This window comes from Hemicordylus capensis, chromosome 1 (genome assembly GCF_027244095.1).
Source record: "Hemicordylus capensis ecotype Gifberg chromosome 1, rHemCap1.1.pri, whole genome shotgun sequence".
In the NCBI taxonomy this organism is placed as follows: Eukaryota; Metazoa; Chordata; class Lepidosauria; order Squamata; family Cordylidae; genus Hemicordylus; species Hemicordylus capensis.
Window position 1 is genome coordinate 277,066,428 of NC_069657.1, and position 22,286 is coordinate 277,088,713.

General features: G+C 42.9%; 1 long non-coding RNA gene across 1 annotated transcript in view; it reads right to left on the reverse strand.

Annotated features, from left to right (window-relative positions):
- Positions 1-22,027, reverse strand: part of LOC128340404 (uncharacterized) — a 95,142-nt gene extending 73,115 nt beyond the window's left edge. The window contains exon 1 of the long non-coding RNA XR_008313690.1: positions 21,595-22,027. This is a non-coding gene — a long non-coding RNA (uncharacterized LOC128340404). The remainder of the gene's footprint in view (positions 1-21,594) is intronic.
- Between the last annotated feature and the right edge of the window lie 259 nt (positions 22,028-22,286).

Consider the following 22,286-nt stretch of genomic DNA (forward strand, 5'->3'; position numbering starts at 1 on the left):
TACCATTGTCTCCTCCCGCTCAGTATGAGATGATGCCTTTCAGCATCTTCCCATATCACTGCTGCCTGATATAGGACCAGCGGGGATTCAAAATGTCAGTCAAGCATTTCCCTGCTGCACGTTAATTAGGATGTCAGTCAGTAAGCACAGTTTGTATTTTCCTTCTTTAATTCATGGGTGTTCCTTTTTACTCTTTTCCCCATTTACTTACTGTGTGCATCTCTCTCTCTCTCTCTCTCTCTCTCTCTCTCTCTCACTCTCACTCTCTTTCTCAAAACTCATATATTTAGAAGTGTCTTCAGTCTTGTTCAAAAGGTTCTAGTGCAGTACTTGCAAAAACTCTGCCTCACATGCTATGCATAGTCATTGCACCTCTGTACACCCATGGTCTACTCTTAAACTATACTGTGTGTCTAGAACTGGGCTTTGTAGATTCTGGCAGTGTAGTGTCAGGACAGGTGTTCTTAAACCAGTTCTAGGTTTGATGAAGCCACAACTGGGTGTTTGCACAAGCACTGGCCAGCACACACGATCAGGACTGAGTCATGCCAAGAGTACACAACCCCTGATGTCACAGCAGGGCGTTTTCTGGACTACAAGATTTTTACTGGTTAAAGCACTGCAAAGGGCAATGGAATAGTGCGACAGTTTCAAAGGCAACGGAATAGTGCAACAGTTTCAAACCGAGAGTTAAGGGTTGTTCAATGCTTCACTGTAGGCTGGTGGCCATTCATATTTTCCATCTACTGCAACGTGTTTTCCAGGCAGGAGGTGTCCATATTCTCCTTGAAACACATTTATCTGCCCCTTCTCCTGCTGCATTTGGGCAAATGGAGTTGTGGGCGTGTACGTGACATGACAAACTTGCTTAAAAAAAAAAAAAATCTCGGCTGCCTTGTGCAAATCTGCTAGCATGGGAAGCACTGTTCCAAAACAAAAATCTAACTTTGTCTTGCATCATTGCAGCTTTGTGCAAGTGATACCCAGGATTTTTATTTTTTTTAGGGAGGGGGAGTGGGGTGCATGAGGAGATCCTTTGGAGTGACCGAAAAGTGCTTAAAAATCAGTAAACAAATGGGATTGCACATAAGTAAATAATTCAGTTCAATGGGATTCCTCTTAAGTAAGTGAATTGCTCATTCCAGCCAACCTCAAGTCGCACTTTCCCCAAAAGCAGAATGCAAAAGGAAACAACATGGAAGAAGAGGTGCTGCGCTGTGCAAAAGCCGGGCTGGGAACAAACTGTCACACACTGTGATTTGAACCATCCACGCCACTTCGCACTACAATGCATAAAAAATGGGGCAAGCCTCCTAAAATGGAAAAATACAGCAACTTTCTTGCAATGCATTTACAACGTTGTAGGACAAAAATGCATCAATAAAATCCTATGCAAGGTATGGGAAATATGAACAGCACCGTGCCGTGACTGCGATATCAAAGCAAAGGTAATATGGAGGGGCACTTAGCAGACACGTTGCAAATCTTTTGCAGCACGTAATCTGGAAAACATCCAGGACATTCTTACACACTATTGACTCTAGGCCAGTCTTCAGCTGGTGGCAGCCAAAATTGCAGGAGAAGTATGCTCCTAAAATAGGAACATAAGCATCCCTCCGCTGAGTGTGGATCCTTAAGAAAAGTAGGCACCCTTCTGTCCACCACAAGTACATGATATAAAACTGGTGCTAAGTATAACCTGAAGAAATGAGAAGGCAAAACAAAACAAACAAACAAACAACCCTAGTTTGAATGCCATATATCTGTGGCTGTATGGGAAGCTCACTTCCATTCAATATATGAGTGACTCAATGGATTGTATGTCCCTAGAGGCAGAGCTATCCATGCAAACACTATCAAACTGGCCACCTGTATCTATTAGGGAGATGAAGCAATTAATTGGACAACTGAAAAGGAACAAGGCTCCTGGTCATGATTTTATTCCTGCTAAGGTATTCCAATCCAATATTGACGGGTGGGTACCAGTATTGGCAGCACTCTTCACATATATTGATAATCCACCCATATCCTGGAAGACTGGGGTATGGCAATTATTGTCCCAATCTATTAAAAAAGGGCAAATGAAAAATCCTGCCAACTACCACCTGATCAACCTTTTGATTGTAGTCAGCAAGCTTTACACAAAGCACCTATTTGTGAAGTTCTGTGATTGGATAGATTTAGGCCAGGAAAATCTACAATAGATCAAGTGGTGATTCTGCAATATCTAGTGGAGAAATATTTATTTATGTATTTAAGTATTTATGTATGTATGTATGTATTTATTTGATTTATATACTGCCCTTCCGAAATGGCTCAATATGCACACAATTTTAAGATCCCACGTCATGAGGCCTTTTTAGATCTGAAGTCCGCTTTTGATTCCATCTCTAGAGAGAGGTTATGGAAGAAACTATTGCTAAATAAAATTGATAAACGGATCCTATTGCTGATATGTAAACTGCATAGTAACACCAAATTGAGAGTTAATGTGGCATTCAAGGTCAATTAACCGATTCAATCCCTACAATACGAGGAGTCAAACAAAGATGTGTGCTTGCCCCATTACTATTTAATTACTATATCAATTCAGTAGTACAACATCATGATAAAAAAGAGTTCCACCTGCCTAAATTAGCACATAGGTATGTCTCACTACTTTTGTATGCCGATGATATGGTTATTCTTTCCCCGTCTGTAGTAGGGCTAAGAAGAGTCCTAAAATGCTTTGCACAATTCTGTGAGGATGAAACGTTGCTGGTAAAGTATCAACAGATGAAAATAATGACTTTTGCCAGGAGAGTTAAGGACAATAGTTGGTATATTAATGACAACAAAATAGACCAGGTACACTGTTTTAACTATCTAGGAATAACCTCCCATTCATCTGGTCAGAGAGATGTACACTTAGCTTGTGCTTCACAAATAGCATAGAAGAGTGCCTCGGCTATTCTATCCTACTATCATACCAAAGGAGGACGATATGTCCAGGAGGTCCTGAAATTATACGAGGCAACAGTAGTGGCGCAGCTACTATATGGTGCATATTTGGGCCCTTACTTTAACCTTGCCTGGATAGAGACAGTACAATCTAAGTTTATAAGATCAATTATGCAAGTCCCTTGATACATACAGTGTTTTAAGATTGGAATTGGGAGCCATGAGAGTGGAAACTCGAGTGTGGATTACCATCCTTAACTATTGGCTGAAGGTGATATTCTGAACGTTACTGTCCATGTAGTACACAGGCCATAGAAGATGTGGGTCATGTTTTATTATACCCCTAATTTTTATAGGGACTTGTGTGAGTCGTTAATTTAACCCTGATTAAGGACCTACCAGGCCTTAATTTATTTTATTTCTCCTGTCAGACAATCAAGCCAACATAGCTAGGTTTTGTGTAATAGCAATGAATATACAACAGCATCTAATGAGTAATGTGCTGGAGTAATTTACTATACTATTGTATACTCGTAAAGTTATTTTGTTGCTATATTGTTGTATGGGCTTGACTTTGTGTTTTTCTTTTCCTTGCTTCTGTACTGGCCAAAGACTGTAATAAAGTTTATCTATCTGTCTACAAAATACAAGTATGAAACGGCAACTGGTTTTGGTCAGTAGGACATTGCTTCCTTGAAGAGATATGGAACAAAATAATGATCGCTGAGGCTGACATCCAGAGCAAGCACCAGTAGTGTGCCAAGAAGATGCACCCATGTAACAGAGAGCTTCCCTAGGCTGTTCCAAGGCTGCACACACAGCAGTAGGGAGTAGGGGTGTGCATGGAACCAGTTGGTCTGGTTCTGTTCGAGTCTGGACCAGACCCGAACCGGACTGGGCCAGTTCAGTCCGGCTCCCCCTCAACCCTCCCCCAGTTCAGTTCGGTCCGGGGGGCTTCGCAAACTTTTTTAAAAAAAATTTTTTTTACTTACTCCCTTCGGGGGAGTTGATGGAGGTGGCGGCAGGGGGGGGGTGTCCACGGAGGTTCCGGCTCCCCCTGCTGGCCTCCCTTCATGCCCATACCAGACATTTGACCGGCTCTTTGGCCTATCGGTCCTTCCCCCTCTGGTGTGGTGGCCATTTTGGAGGTCACCACACCTGTGCAATTGGCCTCTGTGTGACCCAGGACATGCAGAGGTCAATTGCGCAGACACAGCAGCCTCCCAATGGCCACGGTGCCGGAGGGGGAAGGCCTGAGTGGGCTGAAGAGCCAGCCCAATGGCTGGTATGGGCATGAAGGGAGGCTGGTGAGAGGAGGAGGAACCTCGGTGGACCCTCCCCCTCACCCACTGCCTCCAACAACTCCCCCAAAGGGGGTAAGTTTAAAAAAATTTTTTTTTTACAATGTCCATGAACAGTCCGGGGGTGTTCGGTCTGGGGTTGGACCAAACAGGGGATGGTTTGGTTCAACCTCGAACAGTTGAACTGAACTGGTTCAACGCTGAACACGTTTGCACATCCCTAGTAGGGAGCAAATTTTGACAATTCATTCTGGCTCCAGAAATGCGTCATGTCACCCAAAGAAATGTCCCCAAGGGTCATGCTGAGCATATGTTTGGGTGACACGGGGCACTTCTGGAGTCAAAGCAAAGCATCGAAATATGCTTTCTCCTGCTATGTGCTAGAGCCTGCATAGCTGCAGCAGTAATGGGCAAGTTCTTCATCACATGGGCTTGTCTTCTTGATGCACTGCTGGTAGATTGCTCAGAATGCCAGCCTGGATGTTCTGTTCTATAACTTGACAGAGACAGCTTAGTCCATAGGCCTCTCAAGACAGTGCAAGCAGTCACTTTGGACAGAAGGAGCTGAAAAAAGGGAAGGGAAATGCCTCAAATACATTAGGTCCTTTACAGGCTAACTCTATACAGAGCTGGGTTCTCCTCAGTCTATTGTATCCTATGGGTTTACATGAGTCTGACTCTGCATAAGACATAGGAAACTGCCATATACTGAGTCAGACCAGAGGTCCATCTAGCTCAGTATTATCTACACAGACTGGCAGCAGCTTCTCCAAGGCTGCAGGCAAGAATCTCTCTCAGCCCTATCTTGGAGAAGCCAGGGAGGGAACTGGAACTGGGAACTGGAACTGGAAGACCAATTGTTAAGGGCAGGTCCAACGAGGGCTGTTCAAATTACTGGGGCCCAGTGGTCAAGAAGGGGGCCCGAGGCCCAACTATGTTGCATATTTTTTTGTTTTGCCTACTGCCGCCACCCCATGCTTGCCCTGCTGCTGCCATGGGGCCAAACCGCCAATCTTTAAAATAATTCTAGCCACCATGTGTGTGGCCAGGGGGTGGGGGTTAGCCGAGCACCCCCCTGGTGGTGGCAGCGGGCAAAGCGGGAGCGGCCGCTTGAGGACTGCGAGGTGCTCCTGCACTCCTGCGCAGTTTGACTAGAGCGTTGATGTGTCCCTAGTTAAGGATTATCTCTCATCAAAGTTCTGAGAATTCTGGCCCAACTGTAAGCAAACTCTTGATCCATTTATTTGAAAAATCAAAGGCAATAAGATTTGGTGCTGGCCACACCTCTGCCAAGTGTGCCATAGACCATAAAAACTGCTCTTAATGACAGCCCATAGACCAGCAGATCATTAAACATAGTCCATTAATCATAGACCATAAGAACTGGCCTTAAGTACATTAGCCTGATGAACTGGAAGCTTGAAGTGTATTTGTCACTTCTTTAAACAAATCTATATTATCCCAGATGTTCTCAGAGGCAAGCTCCGATTGTAGTCTGGGTCTTGGGACATTCACGATCAACCCTTTCAGGGTCAACCCTTGATGTTTGTCGAGTCTGGTTGCCCTTTTTGTTTGTTCTGCAAATGTGTGAAACCTCTCTTTGTGCGCCACAGAGGAGTGCTTGCAAGCTGTTCTGGAAATGGCATGATGAACGCATATTCCTATGGAAAATAAAACAAGCTTGTATTGCATATGGTTGCTGCAGTAGCTGGCTGGAGTGCAGGCTCTTGGCTTGCCTCATGTAATTCTAACCAAATATATTGTTATAAGGATATGTTAGTGATTCTGGAGCAAAATACAGGGGTGTACCAGCACTGTTTTTGGCAAGAGTTGTACAGCTTGTCCCGCCAATAAAGTATTGTTTCATTGAATCAACTTGACTAGAGCTGTAATCCCAAAAGCACTTTACACACATCAAGAATTGACATTTAACATGTTTCTACCTGTGCAAGCCGCTTTAGGAATGTAGGCTCCATAGGTTTAGTGATTCAATAGTGCAGTTCAATTTCATCACTGCCACTTGCATACAAATAGGCACATGTTAAAGAAGGTAATAAGCATATGTCAAAACACCGTTGATTAAAACAGACTCTGAAGGATGCATTCTGAACCTGGATTTTTCACAGCTGAATTTATACACATGAGCAGTGAAGCTAGATCTTATAACTGATATTTCAGCAATCATTCTAGGTTATTTACTGCTTTGGGGGGTAGAACGTTTTCTCATGTTTTGCTAATGTTCAAGTTTGCAAAAATCAAAGTAGTGAATTTTCTTTTAAAATAAATGCTGAAAGGTATTAGATTACTATAGTGAAATCAGTGGCATCATCTCTAGTCTGATTAACACTAGTTTGAGGTTTGCATTTTTAATGTTACAATGAATACAAAAGTTTGGTTTACAAGTTAACAATGTGCATCAGTCAGCAATAACTAAACAAAAGTTGCTTTCCTGAGGGTACAAGTTTAAGAAATACTTTGAGGAATAAGCTTATAAGCACCAGAATATTTTTGTTATTCTTTAGAAACTATGCTTCAATTCATCTTTTATAATAAAAAAGTAGGTTTTTAAATAGTGGAAATTATTCAAAGATGCACTCAGTTTGCTTCTGAAGTAGGATTCTTCGGTGTGAATAGAAGCAATAGACTTCACATACGGTGGAGATTAAATTAGATATGAGTTATCGTTTCAGCTACGCTTCCCAGAGGCACCAGGAATAGCACTTAGCAATAGCACTTACATTTATATACCGCTCTATAGCCGGAGCTCTCTAAGCAGTTTACAATGATTTAGCATATTGCCCCCAACATTTCTGGGTACTCATTTTACCGACCTTGGAAGGATGGAAGGCTGAGTCATCCTTGAGCCCCTGGTCAGGATTGAACTTGCAACCTTCTGGTTACAGGGCGGCAGTTTTTACCACTGCGCCACCAGGGGCTCTTACAGGTGAAACTCGGAAAATTAGAATATCATGCAAAAGTCCATTAATTTCAGTAATGCAAATTAAAAGGTGAAACTGATATATGAGACAGACGCATTACATGCAAAGCGAGATAAGTCAAGCCTGAATTTGTTATAATTGTGATGATCATGGCGTACAGCTCATGAAAACCCCAAATCCACAATCCCAGAAAATTAGAATATTACATGGAACCAAGAAGACAAGGATTGAAGAATAGAACAATATCGGACCTCTGAAAAGTATAAGCATGCATATGTATTCAGTACTTGGTTTGGGTCCCTTTTGCAGCAATTACTGCCTCAATGCGGCGTGGCATGGATGCTATCAGTCTGTGGCACTGATGAGGTATTATGGAAGACCAGGATGCTTCATTAGCGGCCTTCAGCAATTCTGCATTGTTTTTTCTCATGTCTCTCATCCTTCTCTTGGCAATGCCCCATAGATTCTCTATGGGGTCAGGTCAGGCGAGTTTGCTGGCCAATCAAGCACAGGACACTGTATACTTTTCAGAGGTCCGATATTGTTCTTGTCTTCAATCCTTGTCTTATTGGTTCCATGTAATATTCTAATTTTCTGAGATTGTGGATTTGGGGTTTTCATGAGCTGTATGCCATGATCATCACAATTATAACAAGTTAAGGCTTGACTTATCTCGCTTTGCATGAAATGCGTCTGTCTCATATATCAGTTTCACCTTTTAATTTGCATTACTGAAATTAATGGACTTTTGCACGATATTCTAATTTTCCGAGTTTCACCTGTATATGGAATTATGGAAAAGAACTCTAGGCAAGTTCAGACATAATGCTAAACAATAATTAAACCATGGTTTAAGATTACTAGCATAAACTTTGGGCTCGCGAGTAGTCCCCACCCCTTTGTGTATGAAGGGAGGAAATTTGCAGCTCTCTTGATGACTTAAACTTTCATTTTGTGTACAAATTCACCAAATGTTGGCTTGTTCTAGCCACAGTTTCTAGAACAAGCCTGCTTTGCTATCCTGGAGTGTTCACAAACTGTGACTAGAACAAACTAGTCACAAACCCAGCATCCTGGATAGAAGTGATGACAAATCAGTCATATATCTATGGAAGTGAAATGGAAGTTGCGAATTTCCTTCCCTCATACATGAAAGAGGAAGTGGGTACACAGGCCCAAAGCTTGTGCTAGTAACCCTACATCACAGTTTAATGATGGTGTTTAGCATGATGGCTATACCTGGCCATTGTGTCACTAGAGTCATTAATAGAACAGATGCAAACAGTCTCATGAAGCTCCTAGATATATGCTACAAATCACCAGATTACAAAAATCCCAATACTTAAAACAAAACAAAATAAAATAAATTTATTATTATATTTATTTACACAGTCAGATAGGTGTTATTGACTGGTTGTTTTATCCAGACATCGAGTCCTTCCCAAGGACCTGGGATGGCTGAATTTTATTATCAATGTTGTTGCTGTTATTATAGATATTGTCGCAGAATATAGGCTGTTCCAAGTAAAGTTGCTTTTTGTAATTGGCTGATGGTGATTTCTGTGGCCCCTATGGTGTTGAGGTGCTCTTCAAGGTCTTTTGGAACTGCACCCAGGGCGCCAATTACACTGGGATTACTTTGGTCTTCTTCTGCCACAGCCTTTCAGTTTCAATTTGTAGATCTTTCTATTTTGTGATTTTTTTGCATTTCTTTTTCTTCTATTCTGCTATCTCCTGGTATTGATATGTCAATTATTTTAACTTGTTTTTCTTTCTTCTCGACTACAGTTATATCTGGTGTATTGTGTGGCATTATAATTGTTGTTGTTGTTTCTTCTCCTATATCCATTTAATGATGTCACTTCTCTCTCAGCCTAACCTACTTCACAGGGTTGTTGTGAAAGAGAAACTCAAGTATGTAGTACACCGCTCTGAGCTCCTTGGAGGAAGAGCGGGATATAAATGTAAAAATAAAAATAAATAAATAATGGGATTATGGCTATAATTTATATATTCAGCCACTACTACTATAGTCGCATAATTTGTAGCCTGGGCAACCTGCTATGTGCTGTTGTCCTATGTGGTGAGCCATGAGGGCCACAGGTGATCACATATCCTGGGATTCCTAGGCTGCAAAGTGATTCCACTCCAGGGTTTATTCTCAGCTTTCCCCCACCTACTACACAAACAGCTGTTAGCACCATCGGTTCCTGAGTCCTCTACCCAACTTTCATCTGACATTCTCTGCCTAATTTCAAATCTCGATTACAGAAGTCAGGCAAATGTGGGGCAGAGGACTTGGGAACCTGTACTGGGCAGGTTCATGCAACATGACCATGGAGGTGCAGGTGCAAACTGTACATTTCTGGGACCCATCAGTTCTCTCCCATTTACTTGCCGGGCAATCATGTGAACTCACTCACTGAAATCAATGGGACACCGGTTAGTTATGACTTCCTTGTCTTATTGATTTCAATGGTGCTTAGTCATGACTAATTAATCTGGATACTGCCCAGTATTGCTAATAAGCATGTGAGTTTGAATGCAGTTCAAAGTAACTGAATTCTGATAAACTGAAGTCAAATTATTTTGAACATTAATTCATTAATTAATTCAGAAAGCACCCTTCAATTTCACCATGGCGTGCGGGAGAAGGATTGGCTGCCTTTGATTGGCTATTGATTATTTTGAACATTAATTCAAATACACCCTTCAGTTTCACCAAGGGGTGGGGTGGGGATTGAAGGATTGGCTGCAACACCTCCTTCACAAATCCCCTCTTTTTTGGCTGGCCCCAAGAGCACTTCTATTTGTCTGTCTCAAACAATCGGTTTTAACCACTGGATCCAGCAACTGTGTTTAATGAGCTGAAGACTTATGGGAATTAGAATGTTGCAGTTTTATGATACAGAACATTACTGCAAATGTCATTTCCACAGAGACATGTAATATGATACTATGAACGTACACTGCCTTTTGTGTAAGCTGCAGTCTATGTGGATTCCTAATACATTGTCAGTGATTAAAACAAAGTAGACATAAAGGAGAGTAGTAATTATGTTTGCATCTAGCAAAATAAATTGGATTTCTCGGTAAATGAAATCTAGCAAATCTTCCAAGTACGAGAACCAGCCACTAATGGATCTTAAAGAGCCCCCATCCCGCCACCAGTTATTTGATATATTTAACATGTTCTATATGCAGGAACAAAAAGAAAAGGCTGATGTAGATTACTGTTGATGAACTGGTCAGGAAGATGGTTTTCTAATGCATTTGAGTCTGATATTCCCAGTATAATTAACTGAGCTAACTTGCATGTAGATTTCTTCCAAAACAAATGTATAGTCCTGCCGAAATGTAAATAGACAAGATCTAATAGGAAATTCAAAGGCAGAGGCAAATAGGGAATATTCAATCCTATGTTTTATGCCAATGTGTAAAGCAGCAGTGGGGTGGGCAGATGGGATTTTTATGACAGAAGCAGTGGGTAGGAGGAGGAGGTTACTTCTCGCACACACCCATTTCCCTCTGCTGCTCCCCCCCCCCCACCCTCCTTGGCACTTTCCCCGCAGCTGCAAATTCTGAAACAAGTTAGTTGGACAAATGGAGGGAAACAGTCCAGGAAGGGTTGCAGAAGAAAGCAGATTCTCCTTTGCCAGTACCACCCCCCTCCTCTTCACTACTTTCTATGTTAACGGCTGACAGAACGTGTAGTCCCCCCAAAAAAATCTCTGAGCTACAGGAAGCCAGGAATGGCCACTGGTAAATCATATGCATCCAATCTCCATGACAGCTCCAGTGCAGCTGCCCCATCTATGTCTCCAGAAATAACAGAGTGAAGGCCACTATGGAACTCCAGAGGGCTGATGTGCTTTGCACAGACTAGTAAGGTTTGCCTTTGGCTTAAATCCAAGGTACAAATCGGCATGTGAGGTGAGTGTCTTAAACAGCCTCAGGAGTTTGCTTGATAGGGAGGGGCAAGCAGAATGGAAAGGAAGAGACAGACACAGACAGCAGGGGACAAACAGTTTTCTGAAGGCACCCAGCTGTCACTGAAAATAACCCCTTTAAATCAGGAATTCCCTTTTATAAGTATATCAGCAATCTTTGTAAAATTATCCATGAAAGACAGCGTTTGCATTTACTAGCTGCTCTTACAGAATATTATTTCTCTCCCACACACACACTAATCCTAATATACAGTAGTATATGACTTTCATGTTCCTGTAAGCAAGCAATGCAATAATAAATAATCAAGTGCATTAGCAGGAATGCAGAATATGATATTGTCCTGGTCTATGAGAGGGTCAATGGCAAGAAAAATACTTGGGTGGCTTCCAGAGACCGGAGACCCACTGGCACAAGAAGCTTCCCCACCTCTCCCTTCCGATGACTCCTCCTTGTGCCTCCTGCAAGTCAAGGGACCTTCTGGAATGGTGTAGGAGGTGACATGGGAGACAGCAACTGTTTGGGCAAAAGAACGGGTAGAAACTATAACAAAACAAAACAAAACAAAACCCTCATATAAGCAGAAGTGCCTTGCAAGGGGCTCTATGGATACCATCCAGAGCAATTAAAACATTCCTCAAATATAGAAGCAAACTTGCATAATTTTCCCCAGTAACTACTTCTACTAACTAGATACTTAAGCATCTCAGAGTGACTCCCACTATACATCCATATGTCCATCCAGCTACCAAAAACAAAGCAAAAATTGATATATCGATATCGATATCACTTTGGGGGGCACCATTTAAATCACAGTTCATGCTATCTGGAGTAATGTGGTTGCTGCATCCTCCTCCAGTATTCCTGGCATCATCTGTATCTTCCACCCATGTGGTCAAGGCAGATCACACGGTTGTGTACTGTGCTGCCAGCTCTTGCCACAATAAGGATGTATGCCACCAGTGCATTACTTGACCTACCCTAATAATGGAGACAGAAAATGTAGGCATTGCTAGGAACAGTGTGAGAACACCTGCAAAGGAAAAAGGAATTGTACTACTTCAGATAATGTATAAATGATGCCTTCAGTATTTCTCAACTCACGTAGTTTAATAAAGAATACCTATCTGATAAATGAGAATGTACAACTCTCTGTTATCAGATAGGTGTTCTCTGTTAAACATTAGCTATGCGATTATGGCCCAGGTCATATGTAACGTAAACCTGTGGTTCCAATGGACCTTTGGTTCCCTGGTTCCCTGCCCCCCTGCCACTCTCCTGTCTGTGTTAGTATGTTCGGGAGAGCAGTCTCTTCGCAGTTAGCAAGACTGCAGACAGGTAGGGGAGCTGGCTGTGCGGGCTTCCTTAGGAACATAGGAAGCTGCCATATACTGAGTCAGACTAATGCTCAGTATTGTCTACACAGACTGGCAGCAGCTTCTTCAAGGTTGCAGGCAGGAATCTCTCTCAGCCCTATCTTACTGTATGCTTTGGTAGTTTGTTGGTTCAATTAAAAAAATCTTGTCCTATAAAAATAAATAAATCTTGTCCTATCTTGGAGATGCTGCCAGGGAAGTAACTTGGAACCTTCTGCTCTTCCCAGAGCGGCTCCATCCCCTGAGGGGAATATCTTACAGTGCTCACACTTCTAGTCTCCCTTTCATATGCAACCAGGGTGGACCCTGCTTAGCTAAGGGGAAAAGTCATGCTTGCTACCACAGACCAGCTCTCTTCCCTTCATCGCAAGACAGCCTGCACAGCCAATCAGGCCAGAGTGAGGGAGGAGCTTCCTCCCTCAGCTCCAGCTCCATGGAGCCCAAACTGTGGTGCCAGCATTTGTATGTAACGCTGGTGCTGCAGAAATGGAGTTTGTGGAGGCAAAATTCCACTCTGACTGAAGGTTCAGAGTGAAGTGTGGCAAGGGAAACTGTGGATTGCTCCCCCCACCCACCGCAAGATCCATTTCCCTTGGTTTGTATGTTCAGGTTTGGGAACTGGAGGTGAAAGGATCTCTGGTTTCCCATTACGTATGAACCAGGCCTATGCATAAGCAAGTAAGGGGTCATTTTGTTCCTCCAGTGGCTTTTTCTGATATGTCCATTGTGTTTCTTTTTAGGTTGTAGGTCCTTTTTGGACAAGGAATAATTTCATTTCCTTTTGCTATGTAAACTGCTTTGAGAAAATTTTGTTGAAAAGTGGTATAAGAAGTAGTAGTGATGATGGTGATGATGATGATGATGATGATGAGTATGCAATGGTTTAATATTTAGCTTATCCAGAAAATACTCAGATAGGTATTTCCTTGTACACAGTCAAGAACCATAAATCAAGTTTAGAGTTTTGCACTATCCATGATATAACAATTGGCCTACATTAACACCTGTTGATCAAGAGTTAGTTCTACTAAAGTCAATGGAGCTTCTGTGAAGTAAGTTGGATGAAGTACATGTGATGATAGTACACAATAGGAAAAGTTGTAGAATTCAATTAAACGTTTAGTTTAGAATATTTTATATATAACTAGTATTTGTAAGCCCGTTTTAACAACAGGCTCTAGTGGGGGGGGTGCTGCTCTCGGCCTCACCTTGGGCTGCCAGCGGGCCCAGTTCCCTGGACTTGGGGTGGTTTTGGTTTGGCACTGGGGTGGGGGGTTCTATTTAGGGCAGGGGGGGTTACTTACCCCTCCCGCGCTTTCCACTTTAGTGACCGTAATTATTGAAAAAATCTGGGCAGCAGGATCCCTCGCCGCCCGCTTCAATTCAACACGATGGCGCCTCCCTGTTAAAGAAATCGCACGCGCAGAAGGCTTCCTTCCAAAACACTTTTGCAGAGCAGACAGATGGCAGGGAAGGGGGCGGGCGGGCGGGAGTATCTTGCCGTGCCGCCCGCCCGTTTGTAGAGAGCGCGGTCGGTCCGGGGCAAGATTTAAGGGGGCGAAAGGGGGCGGCAGCAGCAGGGGCCTTCAAGGGGGCGGCAGGGAAGTATTCTGCCACCCGATTTCTTTAACAGGGAGGCGCCATCGTGTTGAATTGAAGCGGGCAGCGAGGGATCTTGCCGCCCTTTTGTTTGTCGGGCGGCCGGGCGGAGAGTTCCGCCGCCGCCGCCCACAGTTCTCCCCGATTTCCGCTTTGCCGCTTCCCGCCATTGCCATCTCTGCTCTCCTAGTTCCCCCTGCGGGCCCTTATTTTAACTCTTTTATTTTCTCCCCGGCTTTTTTTTGTTCCCCGCTGCTCTCCTGGTTCCCCCGCTGCCGCCTCAGCCCTCCCGGTTCCCCCGCTGCTGCCTGTGTCCTCCCGGTCCCCCTGCTGTTGCTGAACATGGTCGCCCGTGTCTGGGCAGCCGTATGTTTCATGGTCGTTCTGGGCATGCGCTCCGCGCATGCCCAGAATGGCCAAAAAAGACACGAGCCAAGAAATGACATGGGATCACGCTTTAGCTCTTTATTATAGAGGATGCTTTTCAACAAGAAGTCCGCAAACAAGATATGGGTTTGTTTTTTTAAAGAAGTTTGACTATTATGTTTCCAGCTTAAGGATAAAGAAAGAAAGAAATCTTCCTGATTTCTCTTTAGGGTAGCCATGAAAAAGAGTTAAATAGCTCTCAGTCCTAACAATTTGGCCACTCTTGTCAAATAAGTTAATAATAAAACAATTTTCCATATAACCTAGTTTTAGGTATGTTTATGGATGTTTGATTTCCACCATTGCAAATGGAATGTTTCACTGATTTTGTAATTACAGAGACCAAATTTGGGATACTGTATTAACTATTAATTTATGTGCTGTGAAATCTGTTAGATCATTTGCTAGTCAGTAGGTTGTCTAGGATAAAGGCACTTCTACAAAAGGATTTCAGGGTGAGGGTCACTCACATAATCAGAAACATACCCAGCTGGCCTCCAGCTAAACATTACATGCTTCTAAATGTATTTCTGTTTTTTTTAAAGGAGCTTTTTAAAGGTCTCTCTCTCTCTCTCTCTCTCTCTCTATATATATATATAGAGAGAGAGAGAGAGAGCGCGCAAGTGCACACATTTGTGCAATTACTTTGCACGATTATGTGAGAAGTTAAAGGGGGGAGGGGGAATTTAGAAGCTCCAGTTGACCAAGTGTGAGAAATATGTAGCACTCTGGATTGACTTGTCTGAACCTCAAAGCTACAGCAACTGTTGGCATTAATGCTAAGAAGGAAGGCTAGAGCAGGAGACTGATTAAAGATTTTTGACTTACCCACACAATGAAGGGAGTCAAATTGCTGCTTGTCTTGAGCACAAAGGCACTCTTATATTCTCTACACTTTAGGGAAGGAAATGACATGGCCTGGGCTTTGAATAGCAATTTATTGTGTACATCCATACTGAAACACACACTTTATTAGAACAGTCTTTGCTAATGCTGTTGCAAGGAGGGATCTGTCAGCATTTCCATTATGGACGGGGGGTGAAGGTCGGGGGAAATGCAGCTGTTATAAATGGAGTAGAGCGAAAAATGTAGCTCATGAGTTGCCAGCATAGGCATGCTTCTGTTGGAAGGAAAAACTAATAGTTATGTGAATATGAAATTTACATTACTCAGAATTAAGAAGGGAGGTATAGCAGTGGAAAGAACATAAGGTAATATGGGGGAAATGCTAAAAGCTGCTTGAGCTAGCTGGCCAGGTTAATCTACTGTAGGTCCAGATTAAGGTGGTACTGGAGCCTGGGTCAGTAATACAACCCCCACCGCAGGCAACATGGTTTTAGTCCCATTGCTATGACAGTTCACAATGCTGATTGTATATAGGCTATCTGTCTATATTTTCTCTCTCTCTCTCTCTCTCTCTCTCTTTGAAGTTCCCATTTCACTCTTCATTCAGGAAAGCACGGCACTGGCACAGAGACTTTCCCTCCCATACTCTTCATGCTTCTCTTTGTGGTGGTCCCCCATACAGTAGAGAATGACATGGAGCCCCTGGATGTGAAAGGAAACACTTTATTTATTTTATTTATTTATTTTTACATTTATATCCCGCTCTTCCTCCAAGGAGCCCAGAGCGGTGTACTACATACTTGAGTTTCTCTTTCACAACAACCCTGTGAAGTAGGTTAGGCTGAGAGAGAAGTGACTGGCCCAGAGTCACCCAGCTAGTTTTATGGCTGAATGGGGATTTGAACTCGGGTCTCCCCGGTCCTAGTCCAGCACTCTAACCACTATACCACGCTGGCTCACTTTCAAGCATTAACCACGCCACTGTAGTAATGTATTAAGCAGCCTAACAGACTCACCAAAATGAAGTCCTCTGATGGGACAATTTGAACTTCTTGTTCTTGTCTACCCAGTAGACTATCTCTTTCTCCCCAAGAGTCTAAATTACATAGGTACTTCCTTGATATGAAATTGTGGCAGGCACTACCATATATAACCATTCAATTAGCTGAAAGTCAGCATCTGCTCAGGTACAGAAATAAGACTTTTGGATGAGCATCTGGTGGCTCACATGAGGAGGACAGGGGTGTGCCAAGAACGCGGCCATCCTCTGAAGATGGCGTCATTGAAAGACACTCCAACACTGTCAGGATGTCCTTTAATCAAGTAAATTGCCCCCTCCACATTCCTTCAGTGACATCAGAATGGGCACACTCTTAGCACAGCCCCACTCCTCCTAATTGGCTCTTAGGCATTATAAAACAAAAGGGATGTTGTACCTGAGAGTCCACTCAGACCCTGTACTGAACACACTTGGAGTTTGTCTGTAGAAAAAACGCCGCAAGCATTAAGAAATTCTGCCTGTGATCTAGAGCATCCCAGCAGGAGTGAAACTGCTGAGTGTATCACCACTGAGGCATGGCTTGAGTTAGTGCAAGCAATTATAAGTGACACTGCAGCCCCCTGAGCCTGCTGAAAAGGGGGTTAGCAAGGGATTTAAACATATGAGAGTCAAGGGACCCCCAGCAATGACATGGGCTGTGTTGAGGATAGCTGCAGAAAGCCTAGAAACCGGACGCTAGCAGAAGGTGAGCTTGCCTGTCTTCCAAGCTCTCTGTTCTTCCCTTCCAGCTCACCCATGATGCAGTCCACATCATTGCCGAAGGTTCCTCAACCCTTGGCAATGCCTTTTTGATAAGCTCAGGGGCTGCAGTGTAAGGGTCCCCTCTCTGAATAGCGACCTGAGTCTGATCCTGAGAAGGCAGGTCCAGAACTAGTCTCAGTCTCGGGCCCCAACATTGGACCAGTGCCTGAAGTAACCCCAGACCTGGAGTCCCAGAAGTTGTACCCCTCAGAGCCTGAGCCCTTCCACACTTTTGTACTCCTCATATATACCAGTGGTGGCAACTGGCTAGGCAGGACCTGATAGAGAGGAGGAAGAGTGCTAGACTCCAGGTCAGAAGGATGGCCCTTTAAGGCTTCCACTCTCATAGGGTGGAGATGAAGCCCATGAGGAATAGCCTGAACTCAGAGGCATTTAGGAGCTCAATCTACTTTTTGACTTGTGTTGGTGCTGCAGTCTTTCCATGCCTCACCTCTGCAGAGCAGGACAGGACATGTAAGAGATGGTTGTGCTAGTCATCTTACCCTGGTGTTGCTGTATGTTAACCAATATTAATTTCTTCTGCATACTTTTCCCCTTCTCAGCCTGCTCAACCCCACCCACTCTCCCATTTGACTAACACTTTACCTACTCCCCCCCCCCCCACTCGCCCCAGCAGCTTTCAGATCATAATCTATGCTCCTTGTTGGGGAACCTTGTGGGGAGGGAGGTGTTGTATGACTATGAGAACTTTTGCAGTTGGTTGCCAGTGAGTGAAATGGAACATTTTCTCTTTGAGGAAGTGATTTATGTGTACACATCCATCAAGTATAACCTGCTCTGCTCTGTCAACTTCCTGTTTGATCTCTTGAGGGTTGAGTAGATTCGGGAGGGTCTTCACAGCCTCTCAAGTTAACCTGTTATTTCTCCTGTTTGGATAAAATGGTTGTACATAGGGAGTGTCTAATTGGTATGCTTTAGAAATGAAGAGGGGGGGGGGAATTGGTGTCACTGTTTCCGATTTCAGACAAAACACACTAGCAGTATCCAAAGGGAAATCCTGTTACTCACTTTCATTGGGTTATACCATGGAAGATGAAAGATAATTTGCTGGAGCATTGTTCATAAATGTAGCACCCAAAAGTGCTTTAAACTTTCTAATGTAAGCTATGGTGGTAATCCAGGGCCCAGCGGCCCAACTTTGCATCAACTAAGCATCTTGCATGACTGTGAACATTAGAACACATTTTATTGTGATAAGGAATGCAGGCCAGCTGGACATTGAGGTTATCACTACACTTTTAAAATACTGCCAGAGAATGAATGAATGGATCTCTGTTTAACATCTGCTCAACAGGAGATTACCACAAAAAGGACAGCACACTGTCCAAGCCCTATGCTGCTTTTGGCTCACATGAGAAATCTGTGTCCAAGCATGACCCTTGAACCCAAACATTTTGGTACAGAAGGAGGAGAGCAATGAAGGAAAAACACAGCTTAGGTAGAGCTGTAATGTTTCAAGCTTTCATTGACATACTACATTTTGGATAAACATCTCATCACTGCGTATGTGACATACACATAACGTTGCATACACATGTAACATTGTATATACATCAGTAATCTTACATTTATTTATTTATTTATTTATTTATTCATTCGATTTCTATACTGCCCTTCAAAAATGGCTCAGGGCGGTTTACACAGAGAAATAATAAATAAACAAGATGGCTCCCTGTCCCCAAAGGGCTCACAGGGCCAGTTACTCTCCCCCTGCTAAATAAAGAGAATCAGCACGTTAAAAGGTGCCTCTTTGCCAAGTTAGCAGGGGATTTAAGGTTACTAACTTAAGGTTACTAACTAACAACATGCCTTAGCTTTGGGGTCCCAAGCATTTGAATATATATAACCTCTTCATTATAAAACATCTTCAATAAGGTAGTTAGATAGCAAGTATGATCTAGATTTATTTGTGGATGTAGCTCCGAAAGTCTCTAAGGACAAATATTCAGTCTGCCTTGCCAGATGAAGAGCTAGCTAGCTAGATATCTCTCTATAAAGATATAGTGATATATCTCCACTGGTTGACAAGAGGGGGGAGGATGCAATGGTGCAGCAAGAGAACCACCTAGCAGAATTTCCCACCTGCACCAGCACAGCACAGCAGAGAAATTGCTATTTTTAATGGCCTTTCTTTCCTCAGAAAGACCTCTGTGCCACCCAAAAATGTCTCCAAGGCTGCACAGCCCCGGGGACATTTTTTGGGTGGCACAGAGGGTTTCTTGGTGATGGGGAGGTCTTCAAAAAGTGCCACATCCTGCAGTATGAGATGATGCCTTTCAGCATCTTCCTATATCGCTGCTGCTCGATATAGGTATCTCCCATAGTCTGGAAAAACACACCAGTGGGGATTCGAACCATCAACCTCTTGCTCCCTAGGCAAGTTACTTCCCCGTTGCACCATTAAATTCCATGAGAATTTCCTGTTTGGGGGGGCAGGGGGGACTAATGTGCTCACCCATATACTAATGTAATTCTGATGTGCTCGCCCATATACATGGATAAAGATTTCCATCAGTATTAGAAGGTAAAGTCCATGGTTACAGCTTACATGAAGGAGAAAGTACAAAAGTTATAAAAGAATTGTTAGAGCAAGGAAAGGCCAAGGCGGGGGTGGGAGGGTGGGTTTAATCACCTTGACTGCTAGAAAAACCTGAAAATTTAAGCTTTTAAAGCATGATGTTTGGCTTGACCAGTTCTACAATAACAATATCACAGAAGAGAGATACCATAAACTCCAGCTGCGGTTTTACAGCTACTATATTCATGAAAATGTATTCAAATTAAGCTATTTGCATGCAACTGGATATGCAAGTTAGCGGCAACCCTCCACTGATGATATGTGTCTTAGTGTTAACAAATCCACCTCTGGATCAGTCAAACTTAAAATATTTAACACTAGAAATATTATCTTAAATATACTTTTTTTTTTACCCTGAGAAGCCATATTAACATCAGAAAATGACATGGTAACCAATTGGCATCAGTCAGGCAGCTTATGAGGTAATGTTCTTGTTTATTATAATGATTATCTTATGTTACCTTCTGCTATGGGCAGTCTCTTTGGTTCATCCATCTGTTGTCTCATATTTACTCATTTTCATGTTCTGTGGACCTGGAACTTCTCATTAAAAGTTATTGTATTTTAAAAGGCTCATCATTTTTAATCCCCCAAAACTAACAATTCTCAGCATCTTTCCTAAATCTGAATGTTTTAATTGTGTTTCTGTGAGCTTTCTGTTAAACCACTGAATTTAAGCCCAGTCAACAAGTCCCATTTAAAGGGTTTCAGGGCTATTCAGTTACTGTATGTCACTCTGTGCCAAGGGCTCTAAATACACTGATGGCCTCACACTATAAAAACTAAACTGTAAACAGAGGGTCTCCGTCCCAGTGCAGTTTGATCAGCACCTCCTAGTTTCAATTGAACCAGTCATTTGGGTTGCAAGCAATGACAGGTTAGTAGTGCTGCTTGCCTCTTGGAGACATGGTGACACCTCAGCCTCTCCTCTCTGCATCCTAGTTCTGCTAGGTTTCAAATAGGACCAGAAAGGGAAGTCTCTGTGTTCCTCTTGTCCTCTCCCTTTCATGACTGTGTTTTGTGCTAGGATTTCCTGAGAAGATGTGATTTTTACTTATGTGTTGCAATCAGGGCATTAACGGTATTCAAACATAGTTGTGATTGCAGCTATAAAATACTTCAGCGTTTAATATATACAGAACCATTCTCTAATTCTATGAGGAACATAAAAGGACATGAATGTACAGTGATAGTTTCCTAGATATACAGGAGGATTACTATTTATGAACTAGAGAGGTCTTCAGTGCTTTGAGGTACTTACATTTTGTTGGGGGGGAAACCTAGATTTACAGGGAGAGAAAATACTTCAACCATTATCAACAACCCAGGAACCTGATAAGTAAACAAGAGACCTGGGTGGTCCCTGAGGTCCCTTGTGCTGCTAAGGGTTGAGAGGAAGCTCATCAAAGGGTAATTCATTTAGCAGCCAAAAAAAAAAAATGTTACCTTGCACTATTTAGATCAAATAATTTGCTTTCATGCCATTTCCGGAAGTTGGGTTTCATGCCATTCTAAAGGTGGTTTAATATTTGTTTAATTGGAAGATCAGCTATTTCAGTTGACTTTGAGCTTTTGGTTCAAATCATTATTATAATATATAGCATGTAAGACTATTCAAATTACCTTGCATACCTTAAAGGTAAAGTGTGCCGTCAAGTAAATTTCGACTCCTGGTGACCACAGAGCCATGTGGTTTTCTTTGGTAGAATACAGAAGGGGTTTACCATTGACTCCTCCCGCACAGTATGAGATGATGCCTTTCAGCATCTTCCTATATTGCTGCTGTCCAATATAGTACCAGAGAGGATTTGAACCTTACCTTGCAAAATTATCTTCATCAGCATTGCAACAACATTCCTGTAAGATTGATTGATTAGGTGCTGTCAAGTCGGTGTCAGCTCTTAGCAACCACATAGATAGATTCTCTCCAGGATGATCTGTCTTCAGCTTGACCTTAAAGGTTTCTCAGTGTGCATTCATTGTTGTCGTAATCGAGGCCATCCACCTTGCTGCTGGCTGTCCTCTTCTTCGCTTTCCTTCAACTTTCCCCAGCATTATGGATTTCTCAAGGGAGCTGGATTTTCGCACAATGTGTCCAAAGTATGATAGTTTGAGCCTGGTCATTTGTGCTTCAAGTGAAAATTCTGGATTGATTTTTTTCTATGATCCATTTGTTTGTTTTCCTGGCTGTCCATGGTATCCTCCAAAGTCTTCTCCAGCACCAAAGTTCAAAATTTATCTTGCTGCTTCATAGTCCAGCTTTCACATTGATAGAGTGTCACGGGGAAAACCATTGGTGTGATATGTCTTGTTCTCTCCTCCACACCTCCCCCCTTTTCAAAATTGATTTGCGAGCATGAACAAGTGTATGAAGAGAAGGCCGTTTGGTCTCTCTCTTGCCGCCAGTTGCAAGAACCACTCTTAGGCCTTGTGACTTCCTGGCATCCGTTGCAGAATTATAAAAATGATGCTGGCAGCAGCAATGATTGGCAGTAGTACTTCAGGCCAACG